The sequence below is a fragment of the Aotus nancymaae genome, unplaced genomic scaffold (genome assembly GCF_030222135.1).
Source record: "Aotus nancymaae isolate 86718 unplaced genomic scaffold, 86718_ANA_hifiasm-v0.15.2.pri h1tg000016l, whole genome shotgun sequence".
In the NCBI taxonomy this organism is placed as follows: domain Eukaryota; kingdom Metazoa; phylum Chordata; class Mammalia; order Primates; family Aotidae; genus Aotus; species Aotus nancymaae.
Genome location: NW_026988428.1, coordinates 5,176,908 through 5,195,967, shown reverse-complemented (window position 1 = coordinate 5,195,967; position 19,060 = coordinate 5,176,908). Strand labels below are relative to the sequence as shown.

The 19,060-nt window shown below is 41.1% G+C and overlaps 1 long non-coding RNA gene across 2 annotated transcripts in view; it reads left to right on the top strand.

The window, feature by feature from the left end:
- The first annotated feature begins 1,233 nt into the window (after nucleotides 1–1,233).
- LOC135275357 (uncharacterized) overlaps nucleotides 1,234–19,060 on the top strand; it is a 160,329-nt gene continuing 142,502 nt past the window's right edge. For both annotated transcript variants that reach the window (XR_010342934.1, XR_010342933.1), the window contains exon 1: nucleotides 1,234–1,450. This is a non-coding gene — a long non-coding RNA (uncharacterized LOC135275357). The remainder of the gene's footprint in view (nucleotides 1,451–19,060) is intronic.

The window sequence follows — 19,060 nt, the reverse complement described above, 5'->3', positions numbered from 1 at the left end:
TAAAGATTAAAGATAAGGGATAAATTTGCATAGTTTAATACTAATTTCATTCTTTTTTCTATATATTTAAGTGCATAATAATTGATTCAATAATGGCCCCAGTGTACTCCTCCCACTCAAAACATCTAACGTCTGTCTTGTACTTTTGCCCACCACCTGAAATTCTAAAATGCATTAAAAGCATTACATGAAGTCATCTCTTTAGATGAAATATTTAAAATTTAAGTATTTCTGGCATGCAATAGGGTTTTTCCTGTAATTCCTTGAAAGCAAAATATTAATGAAAGAAAAATAAAAACTCTTGCGTTCCTATTATAATGCCATAAATCCATTCTGGAAGGTCATTTGGGAGATATGAAGAGTCTTAGTTTGCCTCCCTCTGATCTAGTAATTGGGAGGGGTCTTTTAAGGACTAAAATGATGTGAATAAATGAAGAGAATGAGTGAAATGGGGAAAAAAAAGCAAAGGCAAACTGTGTAAGGGATAAGGTGGAGAGTGCTGAACAGTGTCTTCAATAAAATGCCTTGAATACAATGATGTAAGCTCGGAAGAGGTGCGGAGTGGGAAGAGACAAGAAATTCTCGTTTCTAGTGTTAGTAATTAAGGAGCAGATGTTTGTAGTTTAGCTTTTTTTTCATATTTATTACTGCTTATTCAACTTTGAAATTTCCTCAGCTACCATTTTATTCCTGATCCTCACTACCTAGGCCTTAATTATAGCATGCTCTAGCTCATTTCCTGAGCTCTAGAACTTCTCTATCGCAAATTTATTTTTACATAACAATCATAATGATTCTTCCCCTTAAATTTTCCTATTTTTTTTTACCCATCTCATCGAATCTAAGTTTTTTACTCTAACGTTAAAAAAAAAAAAAAAAGCCTCCTTCCCTGCCCACCTTCATCAATGATGTCCCCAAACTTACCTATTAAAACCTCAAAATCAGTCTTTCCCCAGGTCAACCTTTGGACACTCAGAAGTCAGTCCCTGTATGACCTCCCACTTTTCCACCACGGGAGAAGTTGATCTCCTAAGTGGAAACCCTGGCCGCTGCCTCCAGTGGCCTCCTGCAAATGATTACAAATCAACCTCTTTCAGATCTGGCTTAAACTCTCACCTCCTGGAAACTGCTTTCCTGAAGTTAACAACCGGCGTGCAGCTCCCCATCCCCCACCCCCAGCAGTGCCTTATTATGCAGTCACTGCTTTTGTTCCGAGTTTCGAGCCTGCGTCTCTCTGCATCGTAACCTCTTTGGGGCCGGGACTGTGCACTTGCTCCCTTTCTAGACCTCTCCTCAGTTCCTAGTACCGGTCAAAAATACTGCTGAAATGCCTAAGGAGTCAACTAGAAGTTCCTTAGCATAATATGGGGGCGTGGAAGTGACGTTTAGGGGGGCTTCCCTTGCGTCCCCGGTGCCCAGATGGCGAGAAATGGCAATTTGCCCTTCCAAGGTAAGCAGTTTCCTAAACAAGATAAAATTTTAACGATTCTGAAACCTAATGAGTGTGTAACTACTTAAGGTACAACACAAACTAGTTTTGCTCCTTGTATCCTGAGAGAAGATTATGAATGAATTAAAAGAAGACAGAACATGGTAAATTTCATAAACCCCCGAGTGGCTTTTTAGGCTTTATGTCGATTTTTAGAATTTCGTAGTACAGTCTTTCATGAATAGAAGATTTCAGGAATTGTAATTACAGACTAAAAAATTTATGAGCTTTTTAAATTTTAGGAATCGACTTTTAAGAAATTTCAGAGTTTTACAGACAATGCTGTTATCTAATAACTAAGATTTATTTAACATTTGTTTGAACACCTACATGCCTGGCACCGTGCTAAGACTGGAGATAGTCATAGCCTTCATTTCAGTGGTTAGGAGACGAAGGATTGAGCAGAGGAAGTGGGTAAAGAAACGCTAAAGAGCTTAGCCTTAAACTTTGATTAAGGTGTTGCAACACACTTCTGTTGAACTTTTTAAATGAGAGGAACCCAAACGACCTTAAATTTCTCGCAAATATGAAAGAAAGGAGTTGAGAGAGTAGTATGGAAAACAGAAGAGCAGATGTAAGATGTGGCCTAAGTGAATAGAGGGCAAAGTGAGCAGAAGGGACGTTAGGATTCGCCTTTTTCCTTTTCTTCTTCTTCTTCTTCTTTTTTTTTTTTTTGAGACAGAGTCTTGCTCTGTCGCCGGACGCCAACCAGACGATCTCGGCTCACGGCAACCTCCCGAGTTCAAGCAATTCTGCCTCAGCCTCCCGAGTAGCTGGGACTACAGGTGCGCGCCATCACACGCAGCTAATTTTTGTATTTTAGTAGAGACGGGGTTAGCTGGGACTACAGGTGCGCGCCATCACACGCAGCTAATTTTTGTATTTTAGTAGAGACGGGGTTAGCTGGGACTACAGGTGCGCGCCATCACACGCAGCTAATTTTTGTATTTTAGTAGAGACGGAGTTAGCTGGGACTACAGGTGCGCGCCATCACACGCAGCTAATTTTTGTATTTTAGTAGAGACGGGGTTAGCTGGGACTACAGGTGCGCGCCATCACACGCAGCTAATTTTTGTATTTTAGTAGAGACGGGGTTAGCTGGGACTACAGGTGCGCGCCATCACACGCAGCTAATTTTTGTATTTTAGTAGAGACGGGGTTAGCTGGGACTACAGGTGCGCGCCATCACACGCAGCTAATTTTTGTATTTTAGTGGAGACGGGGTTTCACTGTGTTGACCAGGATGGTCTCGATCTCTTGACCTCGTTATCCACCCGCCTCAGCCTCCCAAAGTGCTGGGATTACAGGCATGAGCCACCGCGCCCGGCCTTTTTTCTTTAATTCTAAGAATGAGGGTGGTACCAGGTAAGGAAGGTAAATGCCAGCTGAGTAGATGGTACCGAAGTTGACTTGTTTTTAAAAGACCATTATGTAATTGGTGGTGTGCCAGGGAAACTCGTACCTTGGAGGTGAGTTTCCAACATAGGCCTACTGGAAACTGAAATGGAGCCCCAGGGTTTAGGTATTAATGGAAGCAAAATTGTGAAGAGAGTCAGTTTCTCTCCCCTATTAAACATCCACTCCACCTTCACCCTATACTCAGTTTTACAGGGATCCTCAGGCTGCTGTGTCCAGGGCTTTATTGCGATCTGTCTCTCTTCTCTTCCATCAAAACTTTTCCCATTTTGTTCAGGACAGGTACTCCAACCTTTCATTATCTCTCTCTCTCTCTCTTTTTTTTTAAAATAGAGACAGGATTTTGTTACCAGACTGGAGTGCAGTGGTGTGATCATGGCTCACTGCAGCCTTGACCCCTCAGGCTCAAGCAATCCTCCCACCTCAGCTGCCTGTGTAACTAGGACCATAGGCATGTGACATGACTTTTGGCTAATTGATTTTTTGTAGAGATGTGTGTGTTGCTGGAGGGGGTTGGGGGGGGTGGGAATCCCCTATGTTACCCCGGCTGGTCTCAAACTTCTGGCCTCAAGCAATCCTTGTGCCTCGGCCTCCCAAAGTGCTGGGGTTACAAACAAGAGCCACTATACCTGTCCCCAACCTGTCATTATCTAAGAAGCTCAGTTATGTAGTAAAGTTATCTACTTATATATTATTAGTGTTTAGTATTTTTTTTTCATTTCTCTCTAAGACTGTTCTAATGGAACCTCCTGTAGACACCCAGAGTAAAGAATTTCTAAAATGACATTTTAAACATTATGACAGATCAGTGGGATAGACATTTTGCTAAGCCAAGGTACTTTCTTTCCAAGGATAAGCTATGGGAGGTGGTGAGAGCAGAACACACACACACACACACACATAATTAGAACACATTTATCTAGTTATAACAATTTGTCTGTCTAGTTATTTGCAATCCTTTCAGGATTTTTAAAATTTCTATCTCATTTGTAGAGTTTGGAAAATAGTATCTGCCTATCTTCCTCACAAGAATGTTTTAAGGATCAAATGAGGTTTTGCCCATGGAAACCGCCTAAACTGTAAGGAGAAAAGTCAGTGTATTTATAATTATTATCTCTCTTAGAGTTACTATTACCCTGTAAAGCCCACTGAAGTCGAGAACAGACTTTTGTTCCTATTTACAACCTCTGTAGCAATTAATACAGAACCTCACTCAAAATCGATAATATTCCATTAAATCAAGTTTTTCTTCTGTACTAAAGTAATAGTCAATTCAAGGACACATGCTATAAAGGTTAGAATTAATTCTATTACTCTGAGAAACATGACAATAATATTTTAGTTTCTCTGTCTCATATTAGGGAGAAAAAGGATCTGGAAAGACAGAAGGAGAAAGAGAGAGAAAAGGAATGGCACTAGAGGTGGAAATTTCAACTCTTAAAGTTTTAATAAACCATGCCAAAAAGATGCTAGTAATTTTTCATGAGGAAGAGATTATTGGAGTACCCAAGTTTTACTTTTATACTTTATGCATGTTTTTAAACCCATTTTTTTTTAAGTAGTAGAATGAGGAAAGTGTAGGTGGATAACTATAGATGTTTGCATGATTATTTACATCTTGCCAAACCATTTGGAGATTGAAATCCTGCAGTGTGTCTCCTGGGTTGTAAAAGGCAAGAAAGTTACATAGCAGGCAGCCATCAATGGAGTGTGACATTGCATCGTTTAAAGGAAACCACAAACTGTCTATTCAGGATGTATACATACAATAAAAAGAGCTAACAATTCTTCATGTGTAAGAGCTAGGACGATCAACCTGCTTTTCTCTGAAATCTTAAGGTTGCTTCTTTTTAGGCCAAGGTACCTCGTGGTAGCAATCATTGATTTAGTCATGGGTAAATAGTGTCTGTAAGTCTCCTTTTTCTTAGCTAACCAGTGATTAACTCCTAGAAAAGCCACATTTTTTTTTTTCTGCCACCCAGTAGTGCCGTGACATGATCTCAGCTCACTGCAGCCTTGACCTCTCAGGCTCCAGCAATCCTCCCACCTGTGCCCCCCAAGTAGCTGGGACTACATGTACATGCCACTACACCCAGCTAATTTTTGTATTTTTTTGTAAAGATGGTGTTTTACCATGTTGCCCGGGGTGGTCTTGGACTTTTGAGCTCAAATGGTCCACCTGCCTTGGCCTCCCAAAGTGTTGGGATTACAGGCATGAGCCACTGCACCCAACCTTGAAAACCACATTTCTGAGGGGGACTCTTCAGGGGAAGGGAAGTTACGTGCAAAGTAGATAGTCCCTATCTATTTTATTTTACTTTTGGTTTTGAAATTGGTGTTTAAAGAATTAAGCATAATGAATACTTGATATGAATTTCTTGGATTTTTTTGAGATAGAGTCTCTTATCTCCCAGGCTGGAGTGCAGAGCCATGATCTCAGCTCACTGCAACCTTCGCCTTCCAGGTTCAAGTGATTCTCCTGTCTCACCTTTCTGAGCAGTTGAGACTACAGGTACCTGCCACCACATCTGTCTAGTTTTTGTATTTTTAGTAGAGATGGGGTTTCACCATGTTGGCCAGGCTAGTCTCAAACTCCTGACCTCAGGTGATCCACCCGCCTCAGCCTCTCAAAGTGCTGAGATTACAGGCATGAGGCACCACACCTGGCCTAATTTAAAAGGCCAAATACAGCTACTAGAAAAGTAAGTTATATACCAATTTACTTGACAATAATGATATCAAAATTTAAAATAAAGTACTGGCAAATTATATATATAATTGAATATATATGTTAAGAATATCAAAAATATATATTTAAAGATTTCAAAGATAACTTGGCAAGTTGATAGATGTATCACACAGGGTGGAGGCTTAACACATGAATGCAGATTCCTCTCCTTGATTCTGGTTGATCTCTTTGCTAAGTCTGTGGATATGGTGCCATCAGAGATGATTTACATTTTAGTCTTGCATCAACGGGGATTTTTTCACAGGCTAAAATCTAAGTCAATTTTCTGACTAGTGGGAATACCCTGATTTTTTTTTTTTTTTTTTTTTTTTTTTTTGAGACGGAGTTTCGCTCTGGCTGGAGTGCAACAGTGCGATCTCGGCTCACCGCAACCTCCGCCTCCTGGGTTCAGGCAATTCTCCTGCCTCAGCCTCCTGAGTAGCTGGGATTACAGGCATGCGCCACCATGCCCAGCTAATTTTTTGTATTTTTAGTAGAGACGGGGTTTCACCATGTTGATCAGGATGGTCTCGATCTCTTGACCTCGTGATCCACCCGCCTCGGAATACCCTGATGTTTTATGTCTTGCTGATATCTTAGTGTTTTTGTCTTTATCAGGAGTGCTAGATGAAATGGGGAAAATTAGAATTTCTTGCTAGAGGAATGGAGAGAGGAAGAATGAGAGGATATTTCAAAATAGTGGATTTGCATATGGCTGTCCTATTTACTAGCTGTGTAACCTCACACATGTCATTTAACCTTTATGACTCTCAATTTCTTTATCTTAATATGAAAATTATAGGCCAGTCACAGTGGTTTAGGCCTGTAATCCCAGCACTTTGGGAGGCCAAGGCAGGCAGATTACTTGATACTAGGATTTTGAGACCAGCCTGACCAACATAGTGAAACCCCGTCTCTACTAACAATATAAAAATTAGCTGGGCTTGGTGGTTCATGCCTGTAATCCCAGTTACTCAGGAGGCCGGGATGGGAGAATTGCTTGAACCTGAAGGTGGAGGTTGCAGTGAGCTGAGATACACCACTGCAGTTCAGCCTGGGAGACTCACAGCGTTGTGAGGATTCTGTGAAAGCTTTTGTAAACTATGAATGCTCCATGAATTTGAGGTATATTTTTAAGTCAAAAAGATGAATAAATGATGTTACTACTTAATTTACAATTTATACTGACACCATTAAAAATCAAATGTGAATTACGCCGGGCACGGTGGCTCACAACTGTAATCCCAGCACTTTGGGAGGCCGAGGCAGGCAAATCATCTGAGGTTCAGGGTTGGAGATCAGCCTGGCCAACATGGTGAAACCCTATCTCTACTAAAAATTCAAAAAAATTAGCTGGGCATGGTGGTGGGCTCCTGTAATCTCAGCTACTGGGAGGCTGAGGCAGGAAAATTGCTTGAACTCAGGAGGTGGAGGTTGCAGTGAGCTGAGATCATGCCATTGCACTCCAGCCTGGGCGACTGAATGAGACTCTGCAGTCTCAAAAAACAAGAACAAACGAAAAATGTGAAGTATGCTCAGACAATAAAAGACTCTTAAAAAATGTGATTACCTTTTAAGCACTATCTCTTACAATGTATAAGACAGATAGATATTTGACACCATTTTAATGTGATAATGTGTACTAGATAAATGGAGTTGCTACTGTTACTGAATTAAGACTAATGGCTGTCTTAAAATATGAGATACTTTGTTGCTAAACTCTTCCCCTTCCTCTTCTCCCCGCCCCACCTGCAGACATCACCTTCAAGTAGATCCCCTTCCTCTTCTCTATCTGTGTTCTCTTCCTGTTCGCTGGCCCCTTACCTTCTGCTTTCAAGCATGCATATATATCCATATCTTGAAAGAAATTGCATGGCCAATTGCTTCCTGTCTCAATCACATTATTTCTCCTCTTCCTTATGTCATCAATGAGAAAAATGTATCAGCAGCTTTCAGTGGTATAGCAGTAATCTAGAGGGCATATCGTGTTTCATCAGTCACTAAAAATGCATTCTCTTTCAGTCTCCAATCTACTTAGAGTTGTGGCTTGCCTCCCGCTGCCCATTTCACTTACCAGTTTGTATTATCAGTGTGCTCTATAGAAATCACGATAGTAAAATACATCCTCAATAGTTTTACATGTTGACAACCACGAATGGAACATTTTTCTTGTTTATGACTGACAGCCATGGCAATAAGACGGTCTCAGTTGTATTTTTCTCAATCCTGTAAGTTTCTGTAAGTGAGAATTTTAATAAGAAGCCCAGAAACATATGTTTCTCTTTCTTTCTCTCCCCACTCTTTTTTTTTTTTTTTTAAAGACAGAATCTCTCCCTATCACCCAGGCCGGAGTGCAGTGGTGCAATCTCAGCTCACTGCAGCCTCTGCCTCCCGGGTTCAACCGTTTCTCCTGCCTCAGCCTCCCAAGTAGCTGGGACTGCAGGAGAGTGCCTCCATGTCTGGCTCTTTTTTTTTTTTTTTTTTTTTGAGATGGAGTCTGGTTCTGTCACTCAGGCTTGAGTGCAGTGGCATGATCTTAGTTCACTGCAACATCTGCCTCCCAGGTTCAAGCAGTTCTCCTGCCTCAGCCTCCTGAGTAGCTGAGATTACAGGCACACACCACCATGCCCAGCTAATTTTTTGTATTTGTAGTAGAGATGGGGTTTCACCACGTTGAGATGGCCAAGCTGGTTTTGAACTCCTGATCTCAAGCGATCTACCCATCTCAGCCTCCAAAGTGCTAGGATTACGGGCATGAGTCACTGTGCCTGGACTCATTTTTTGTATTTTTAGTAGAGACAGGGTTTCACCACATTGGCCAGGCTGGTCTCCAACTCCTGACCTCAAGTGATCTGCTCGCCTTGGCCTCCCATAGTGCTGGGATTACAGGCATGAACCACTGCACCCAGCCTTTCTCTGATATTTTAAAACCATGACTCTACAATAGTTAATAGTGAATACAAAATATTGAAAACCCCCAGCTCATACCTGCTGCCTCTATTTTCTTTACGTTTGTTTCTCCCTTAGCTGCCTACATTGAGGCTTCCCCACTTACTGCTTTGGAAATGTTCTCTTGAAGTAATGCCACCAACATTTCCATTCTTGTCAAATTCAAAAGCCACCGATTTTACTCCACTATTCACCACCGTTGATCATGCTTTTCTTCTCGAAACATTCTCTTCATTTTCGCTGTCAGAACATACATCATTCTCAATGCATCAGGACAGAATGAGAACTGTGGCTGCTGCTGCTCCTACTACGATTATGACAGCCTTTACTTCATAGTTAGCTTTCATTCACTGCTTACTATAATTTCCACAGCAACCCTAAGGAGACTGATGTTGTTATCCCCATTTTACAGGTGAGGAAACATGCTCAAGGTTTAATCAACTGGCTCAAATTCACACACCAGAACAGAATCTGCTCTGGGAAGTCTTAGATTTTGCAATGGAAAAAAAAAAAGCTCTTTTTCCAACTGGATCACAGCATGCTTTGTTGTTTATATTAGGTAGTGTTTGTTTTACTCCATTTATCTGTAGTTTTAGGAAGTACTGTACATTTGGAAAGATGCCATTTTAAGTAATTTTCCTACTCAGGCTGTCCATTTACAATTATCTGGTCACCTTTGAATCACTTTCACCAAAATCAGAGAAGGTGGCTAAAAACCAAGTTGTGATATGCCACTGAATTTTTTTTTTTTTTTTGTCCTTTTCAAGTTAACTGGCTCCTGTAAGAATGGCAATGCTACCTTGGATTTATTCAGAGAATGCTCTAACCACATACACTACATCAAAAAGTATAGTCATCAGAATTTGACAGATGACAGTATAAATTTCAAATTAAAATATATTTTATAAATTGTTCAATTTTTGGCGGAGCGGATCTTATTGAAGCCACTGTAGTGATAAGGCAGGACTTAGTGACATACTTTAGTGACATACATACTTTGTTTTCTTGAGCAAATGTGTAACAATAGTGTGATCTAGCTACAAAATAATTCCTTACAATTTTTGTTGGCATGTCAGTTACTAACAATTAGGAATTCAGTGGTTTAGATTTCATCTGAAATTAGTGGTTCAAATACAATGATACATGGTTTTCATGGTTGTCAGCCTTCATGAATATAACATTAAATCTCTTGAATATGTTATACCACTACTTTGTTTTTTAACTGATGGATCTGAAAACCCATAAAGACATGGTATCTGTCTTACAAACAGCAAATGTGTAGTCTTTGAATTGATCATTTAAGGTACCGAGCCATTTGGCTTTATTCCTGTAACAGGTTATTGACACTTGTCTTTTTTCTTTCTTTCTTTCTTTTTTTTTTTTTTTTTGAGACAGAGTCTCACTCTAGCCCAGACTGGAGTGGAGTGGCACAATCTTGGCTCACTGCAACCTCTGCCTCCCAGGTCCCAATTCAAGCAATTCTCCTGCCTCAGCCGCCCGAGTAGCTGGGATTACAGTCACATGCCACCACACCCAGCTAATTTTTGTATTTTTAGTAGAGACGGGATTTCACCATGTTGGCCAGGCTGGTCTGAAACTCCTGACCTCTTGATCCGCTGGCCTCGGCCTCCCGAAGTGCTGGGATTACAGGCATGAGCCACCACGCCCAGTCCGACGCTTGTCTTTTATTATCTACCAAAATGCCTTTAGTCATTTCATGAATGAATCAATGGAGGGAAGAGAGAATTGCAAGTTATCGCAAAGATATATTAAGGGCATTATTCTAATATAAATAGAATGAGGAAAGGAGGAATTATGCTTTAGTAACGATTTTCATTGCAGAGCAATTTCAACCTCTCAAAGGATTTTCATATAAATCCTCTTTCTTCATACTTAGCATTATATAGCCGCTAAGGAAATTAAAGGTATGCAGTGACTTGTCTGAAGCCACACAGCAAGCATCAGATCTGGAATTAGAAAGCAAGTCTTCTCATGACCAGCCATTGTTCTTTTACAGTATACCTTACAGATGCCATGGAAGTGCCTTTTTTTTTTTTTTTTTGAGACGGAGTTTCGCTCTTGTTACCCAGGCTGGAGTGCAATGGCGCGATCTCGGCTCACCGCAACCTCCGCCTCCTGGGTTCAGGCAATTCTCCTGCCTCAGCCTCCTGAGTAGCTGGGATTACAGGCACGCACCACCGTGCCCAGCTAATTTTTTGTATTAGTAGAGACGGGGTTTCACCATGTTGACCAGGATGGTCTCGATCTCTTGACCTCGTGATCCACCCACCTCGGCCTCCCAAAGTGCTGGGATTACAGGCTTGAGCCACCGCGCCCGGCTGGAAGTGCCTTTTTTGAGGAAGAGTTATTACAACTTCTTCCAGGCAATTTATCTACTTGTGAAAATAATGTATTTAAACATAACTGACTAAGACAGAATAGTGCGTTGGATTTATCAAGCAGAAATTGTATAGTTTGAGATGAACTCTCGCTTTGTTACCCAAGCTGGAGTACAGTGGTATCTCCTGGGTTCAAGCAATTCTCCTGCCTCAGCCTCCCAAGTAGCTGAGACTACAGGTGCACAGCACCATGCCCGACTAATTTTTGTACTTTTAGTAGAGACAGGATTTCACTATGTTGGCCAGGCTGGTCTCAAACTCCTGAACTTGCCATCCACCAGCCTTGGCCTCCCAAAGTGCTGGGATTGCAGGTGTGAGCCACAGCACCCGGCTGCTTATGTCCTATTTGATGGCTACCATGCCAAGCTAATTTGACCTTACATTTTAAGGTGTCCAAATTAATTGAGATGTTCTTCTGTCATAATTTATAGAATCTCTTCTACCATAATTTATTCACTTGTAGTTAAGTCATGACCTTGGAGAATGAGCAGAATAACAGATGAGAAAGGGCTGAGAGAAGAAAGAGAAATGTATGTGCTCTCACTGGGTGTGGTAGCTCGTGCCTGTAGTCTCAGCACTTTGGGAGGCCCAGGCAGGAGGCTTGTTTGAGTTTAGAAGTTCAAGACTAGCCTGGGCAATATAGCAAAATTTTGTCTCTACTGAACATAATAACAAACAACAACAACAACAAAAAAAACTGAACGTGATGGCATGTCTGTAGTCCCAGCTACTTGAGAGGATGAGATGAGAGGATCACTTGAGATTGGAAGATCAAGGCTTCAGTGAGCTAAGATTGCACCATTGCACACCAGCCTAGGTGACAGAGTGAGACTCTGTCTCTAAATAATTTAAAAAAAAAAAAAAAAAAGAAAAGTATGTGTTCTCGACACTACTCATTATGCAGATGCAGGTGGGGATCAACTGGTTTATAAATAAGGTTTTATTTCCTCTTCCTGATCTGAGCTGTATCCTCATTTACTCTATTTTTATTTGATGTGAAATGCATTGACGGTCACATGTCAATTTCTTCTGTACACTCAGAGATACAGGAAGTGTCCTGGTAAGCACTGGCACCCAAAACAAAAGGTTTAGTCTGAATTTTGCAGCTGTGACAGATGAAGTTGGGGTGAAATGACTGAACCACAGTGGGTTTTGTAGCTTTCTGGTCCCAAAGCAGAGCTGTTTCCTCCAGGATGTGGTGACTCAGTAACCTCCTCCTGTTATTAGAAATTTCTCCATTAGGGCAAACCAAAATTTGCTTCATTGTGACATTTACTCTCTGGGCCTATGTTTGCCCTCCAAGGCTGCATTGAACAAACAGCTTTCTCCATGTCTCCCTTCATGTGTCTTATGCAGCTTAGGGTCAGAAGTGGATCTGGTTTCTGAGGAAACATCACCAACCAAGAATCTTTTTGTTTTTCCAGATTTAGGGTTTTGCTTTGTTACCCAGGCTGGAGTGCAGTGGTGCCATCACAGCTCACTGCAGCCTCACACTTCTGGGTTCAAGAGATCTTCCCACCTCGCCTCGAGTGGTTGGGACTGCACGGGAGCCCCACCATGCCCTGCTGTTTTGTCTTTAATTTTTTGTAGAGATGGGGTCTTGCTATATTGCCCTGGCTGATCTTGAACTATTGCCTCAAGTGATCCTCCCTCTCCAGCCTCCCATGTCCTGGGAGTACAGGTGTGAGCCAACCCAGCCGGCTGTCCAAGGGACTTCTAAACAAAGCTTATTTTTGTTTTAATGAAAAGAACTAAAGATTACATTAAGTATCTAAAGACAAAGCACATAATAACTGCAAGAAGTACCTAATAAGCACACATATACATAACATTTTGCTATGGCGTAGAACTATGTTTCTATATATATTCAGGAAAGCATTATTCTTCTGAAATATTTAACACACATGTTAAGAGATATGAAGTTTGAGTATTTTCTGGAATGTAACACCATCTCCACATCGTGAAACCCTACAATATTCCCACTACTGAGTTTAATACCAGAAGTACAAATTGCTTTTCATACTCTAAAGGTGGGGTCGAATATAAAAGACTTGAAATAAATTCACTTCGATGGTTTCATTACTTTTACACTACATGTGCTTATGAAACAATGATCTATTGTTTAGTCTTGAATCATAGTCAGAATAGATTTCTAACAGGAAAGAACTTGTGATTCATTCACATCTCCTAAAGAAGATTCAATTCTTGTTTCTGGAGAGGGCACCTAGAAGCAATTAGGGGGTGGCCGGGCACGATGGCTCATGCCTGTAATCCCAGGACTTTGGGAGGCCGAGGCGGGCAGATCACCTGAGGTCGGGAGTTCAAGACCAGCCTGAGCAACATGGAGAAACCCTGTCTCTACTAAAAACACAAAATTAACCGGGCATGGTGGCACATGCCTGTAATCCCAGCTACTCAGGAGGCTGAGGCAGGAGAATTGATTGAACCCAGGAGGTGGAGCTTGTGGTGAGCCAAGATTGTGCCATTGCACTCCAGCCTGGGCAACAAGTGCAAAACGATGTTTCGGGAAAAAAAAAAAAAAAAAAAAAAAGCAATTAGGGGATGTTGTCTATAAGTAAAGTGTGCTTCAATTTTAAGAAATATTTTCATTATTAGAGCTGCCCAGTAGTACACTGATTTTGTCTTCTCTCAGTTACTTGTTTAAGCTTCACTGGATTTTAAGTTTCATTAGAAAAAACAGTGTGTGGCTCATGCCTGAAATCCCAGCACTTTGGGAGGTTGAGGTGAACAGATCACGAGGTCAGAAGTTCAAGACCAGCCTGGCCAACACTCTACTAAAAATACAAAAATTAGCCAGGCGTGGTGGTGTGCGCCTGTAATCTCAGCTACTGGGGAGGCTGAGGCAGGAATCACTTGAACCTGGGAGGCAGAGATTGCAGTGAGTCTATATTGTGCCTTTGCACTCCAGCCTGGGCAATAGAGTGAGTCTTCGTCTCAATTAAACAAAAAAATGCCATATCATTTACTTTTTTTTTTTTTTTTTTTTTTAGAGATGGTCTTGCTCTGTTACCCAGGCTGGAATGTATTGGTGTGATCATAGATCACAGCTCACTGCAGTCTTGACTTCCTGAGCTTAAGCAATTCTCCTACCGCAGCTTCCCAAGTAGTTGAAACTACAGGCATGTGTCACTATATTTAAACAGCTAATTACATTTTTTTTTTTTTTTTTTTTTTTTAGAGAAAGGGATCTTACTATGTTGCCTAGGCTGTTTTCAAACTCCTGGCTCAAGTGATCTTCCTGCCTTAGCCTTCCAAAGCTGGGATTACAGGCATGAGACACTGTACCTGGTCTTTTTTAAAAAATAAATTTTATTGTGTATATTTGAGGCTTATTTATTCTTCAACATTCAACTTGATATTTAAAGTTTAAAACATGATATGATGAGGTACATTTAGATAGTAAAGTGGTTATTATAGTGAAGCAGATCAACATACTTTTTTTTTTTTTTTTTTTTTTTTTTGGGATGGAGTCTCACTCTGATGCCCAGGCTGGAGTGCAGTGGCGTGCTCTCGGCTCATTGCAACTTCTGCCTCCCAGGTTCAAGCGATCTCCTGCCTCAGCCTCCTGGGTAGCTGGGACTATAGGCACGCACCACCATGCCTGGTTAATCTTTATATTTTTAGCAGAGACGGGGTTTCACCATATTGATCAGGCTGGTCTTGAACTCCTGACCTTGTGATCTGCCTGTCTTGGCCTCCCAAAGTGCTGGGATTACAGATGTGAGCCACCGCGCCAGTGGGACAGAGTCTTGCTCCATCACCCAGGCTGGAGTGCAGTGGCACAATCACAGCTTACCACAGGCTCTGACTCCTAGGCTTAAGTGATCCTCTTTGCTCAGCACCCTGAGTAGCTGGGACTACAGGCGCACGCCACTGTGACCCACTAATTTCTAGATTTTTTGTAGAGATAGGTTCTCGGTGTATTGCTGAGACTGTTCCCAAACTCCTGGCCTCAAGTGATCCTCCCTCTTTGGCCTCCCAAAATGCTGACCTCCCAATGTGCCTGGCCAATTTCTTGACAATCCAGATTAAAGTTTCATTTGTCATATACCTAGTATGTGGACAAATGGGAAATTATATTTGCAAAGCTGCATATAATCTGTATAGTTTAAAAATGTTGAGATCTGGGTGCGGTGGCTCACCCCTGTAATCCCAGCACTTTGGGAGGTCGAGGCGGGTGGATCACTTGAGGTCAGGAGTTTGAGATCAGTCTGGCAAACATGGCAAAACCCCCATCTCTACTAAAAATACAAAAATTAGCTGGGCATGGTGGCACGTTCCTGTGGTTCCAGCTACTCAGGAGGCTGAGGTAGGAGAATTGCTTGAACCCGGGAGGTGGGAGTTATAGTGAGTCGACATTGTGCTACTGCACTCCAGCCTGGGTGACAGAGTGAGACTCTGTCTCAAAAAAGTAAAAAAAAAAAATTGAAGGAAGTGCTTGTAGGAAGAAGCTCCATCTCCAAATAATCACTGTCAGCATCCAGGGGAGGGATTCTGTAGGGCTGGGTTGTGGAGTTAGACTGAGTCCAGGACCTTGGATATTGGTGAGAAAGGAGAAGGAGCCCTTATTTCTCAGAGTAAGCCCGTGAAGCACACCCTATTATTCCCATTTAGAGATGAAACATTGGGACATAGAGAGATCAAGTGACTGATTCCAGGTTATGTAGCTAGGAGGTGGCAATGCCGGGATTTGAATCCAGGAAGTCTGACTGCAGAGGTTGCCATGTATATTTCCACTTTGTTTCAGGGTCATAGCATGTACACACACAGAGACCTGGGAGGTTTTCTGCCCTGAGGCTACTTCAGCTATGCCACACACAAAATGTGTGGCTTCTAGCTTATTTTAACTTTCAAAAATGTATATAAATAGGACTTGAGATACTCTGACAAGAAATATTTTTGCTTTTCCTTAAAATTTTTGTGAAAAAAATAAGTATTAATATTTCATTAAGACTATAAATTAGATAATTAAAATATACTCGTAAAGGTCTGTTTTTGGTTTTAACCAAATAATCTGAAAAATGCTGCAATACCTTTTTTTTTACATAATGAATTTAAGTTTTGCTATTGAAGTCACTGTCTCATGGAGCTAGTTTTCTGCACCCTGTTACTTAGTAGTTTTAGGAATAACTGCAAATAAGCAGGAAATGTAATTATTTTTTCTTTAGTTAAGGCAGTTAGTATAGGAAGTTAGGAGACATGCTTATTGAGAAGTTGAGTGTAGGTAGGTTAAGAGTGTAGGTTTTTTTTTTTTTTTTTTTTTAATAAGAAGGGGTCTTACTATATTGCCCAGGCTGGTCTTGAAATCCTGAGCTCAAATGATTCTCCTGCCTTGGCCTCCCAAAGTGTTAGGATTACAGGCATGAGCCACCATGCCCAGCCAAAAGTGGTGAAACATTTTGAAGTAGAATTTCCTTCTGAAAGGAGGAAAAGTGATTCTAGGATTGAAAGAGGCCTTATAAAGTCCAGGTCAGTAGATGATCCAGATGTTTTGAGCCCTTCTCATTTCTCTCCCATCTTCTATCCCAGTCGACTGTCCTACCCTTGTAACAAGAAACCACAGGTTCCTGAAGCAGCCCTTCTGTTTTAGAACCACTGTTGGTAACTTTCCCATTTTTTTTCTTTTCAATATGTTTTATTGCACTTTAGGTTCTGGGGTACATGTGCAGAACATGCAGGATTGTTGCATATGTATATACATTGCAATGTGGTTTGCTGTCTCCATCCCCCTGCCATCTATATCTGGCATTTCTCCCCATATTATCCCTCCCCAACCTCCCTACCCCATGCTGTCCCTCCCCTACTCCCCTGAAACAGACCCCAGTATGTGATGCTCACCTCCCTGTGTCCATGTGTTCTCATTGTTCAACACCTGCCTATGAGTGAGAACATGCAGTGTTTGATTTTCTGTTCTTGTGTCAGTTTGCTGAGAATGATGGTTTCCAGATTCATTCATGTCCCTACAAAGGACACGAACTCATCGTTTTTATGGCTACATAATATTCCATGGTGTATATGTGCCACATTTTCCCTGTCCAGTCAATCATTGATGGGCATTTGGGTTGATTCCAGGTCTTTGCTATTGTAAACAGTGCTGCAATGAACATACGTGTGCATGTTTCTTTATGATAGCACGATTTATAATCCTTTGGGTATATACCAAGTAGTGGAATTGCTGGGTCAAATGGAATTTCTATCTCTGGGTCCTTGAGGAATCACCACACTGTCTTCCACAATGGTTGAACTAATTTACGCTCCCACCAACAGTGTAAAAGTGTTCCTATTTCTCCACATCCTCCTGGGATGAGATGGTATCTCAATGTGGTTTTGATTTGCATTTCTCTAATGACCAGTGATGATGAGCATTTTTTCATATGTTTGTTGGCCTCATATATGTCTTCTTTTGAAAGTGTTCATATGCTTCACCCACTTTTCAATGGGTTTGCTTGTTTTTTCCCTGTAAATCTGTTTTAGTTCTTTGTAGATTCTGGGTATTAGCCCTTTGTCAGATGGGTAGATTGCAAAAATTTTTTCCCATTCTGTTGGTTGCTGGTTCACTCTAATGATTGTTTCTTTTGCTGTGCAGAAGCTCTGGAGTTTAATTAGATCCCATTTGTCTATTTTGGCTTTTGTTGCCAATCCTTCTGGTGTTTTAGTCATGAAGTCCTTGCCTATGCCTATGTCCTGAATGGTTTTGCCTAGGTTTTCTTCTAGGGTTTTTATGGTGTTAGGTCTTATGTTTAAGTCTTTAATCCATCTGGAGTTAATTTTAGTGTAAGCTGTCAGGAAGGGGTCCAGTTTCGGCTTTCTGCACATGGCTAGCCAGTTTTCCCAACATCATTTATTAAACAGAGAATCCTTTCCCCATTGCTTGTTTTTGTCAGGTTTGTCAAAGATCAGATGGTTATAGATGTGTGGCATTGCCTCTGAGGCCTCTGTTCTGTTCCATTGGTCTATATCTCTGTTTTGGTACCAGTACCATGATGTTTTGATTACTGTAACCTTATAGTATAGTTTGAAGTCAGGTAACATGATGCCTCCAGCTTTATTCTTTTTGCTTAGAATTGACTTGGCTATGCGGGCTCTCTTTTGGTTCCATAAAAAGTTTAAGTTGTTTTTTTTCCAGTTCTGTGAAGAGGGTCACAGGTAGCTTGATGGGGATAGCATTGAATCTATAAATTACTTTGTGCAGTATGGCCATTTTCACAATATTGATTCATCCTAACCATGAGCATGGAATGTTTTTCCATCTGTTGGTGTCATCTCTTATTTCCTTGAGCAGTGGTTTGTAGTTCTCCTTGAAGAGGTCCTTTATATCCTTTGTTAGTTGTATTCCTAGGTATTTTATTCTCTTTGTAGCAATTGTGAATGGCAGTTCGTTCTTGATTTGGCTCTCTTTAAGTCTGTTATTGGTGCATAGGAATGCTTGTGATTTCTGTGCATTGATTTTGTATCCTGAGACTTTGCTGACATTGCTTATCAGCTTAAGGAGATTTTGGACTGAGATGATGGGGTCTTCTAGATATACAATCATGTCATCTGCAAATAGAGACAATTTGACTTCCTCCTTTCCTAGTTGAATACCCTTTGTTTCTTTTTCTGCCTGATTGCTCTGACTAGAACTTCCAATACTATATTGAAAAGGAGTGGTGAGAGAGGGCATCCTTGTCTAGTGCCAGATTTCAAAGGGAATGCTTCCAGTTTTTGCCCATTCAGTATGATATTGACTGTGAGTTTGTAATAAATAGCTTTTATTATTTTGAGATATGTTCTATCATACCTAGTTTATTGAGAGTTTTTAGCATAAAGGACTGTTGAATTTTGACAAAGGCCTTCTCTGCATCTATTGAGATAATCATGTGGTTTTTGTCTTTGGTTCTGTTTATGTGGTGGATTACGTTTACAGACTTGTGTATATTGAGCTAGCCTTGCATCCCTGGGATGAAGCCTACTTGATCGTGATTGATAAGCTTTTTGATGTGCTGTTGCAATCGGTTTGCCGGTATTTTATTGAAGATTTTTGCATCTATGTTCATCAGGGATATTGGCCTGAAGTTT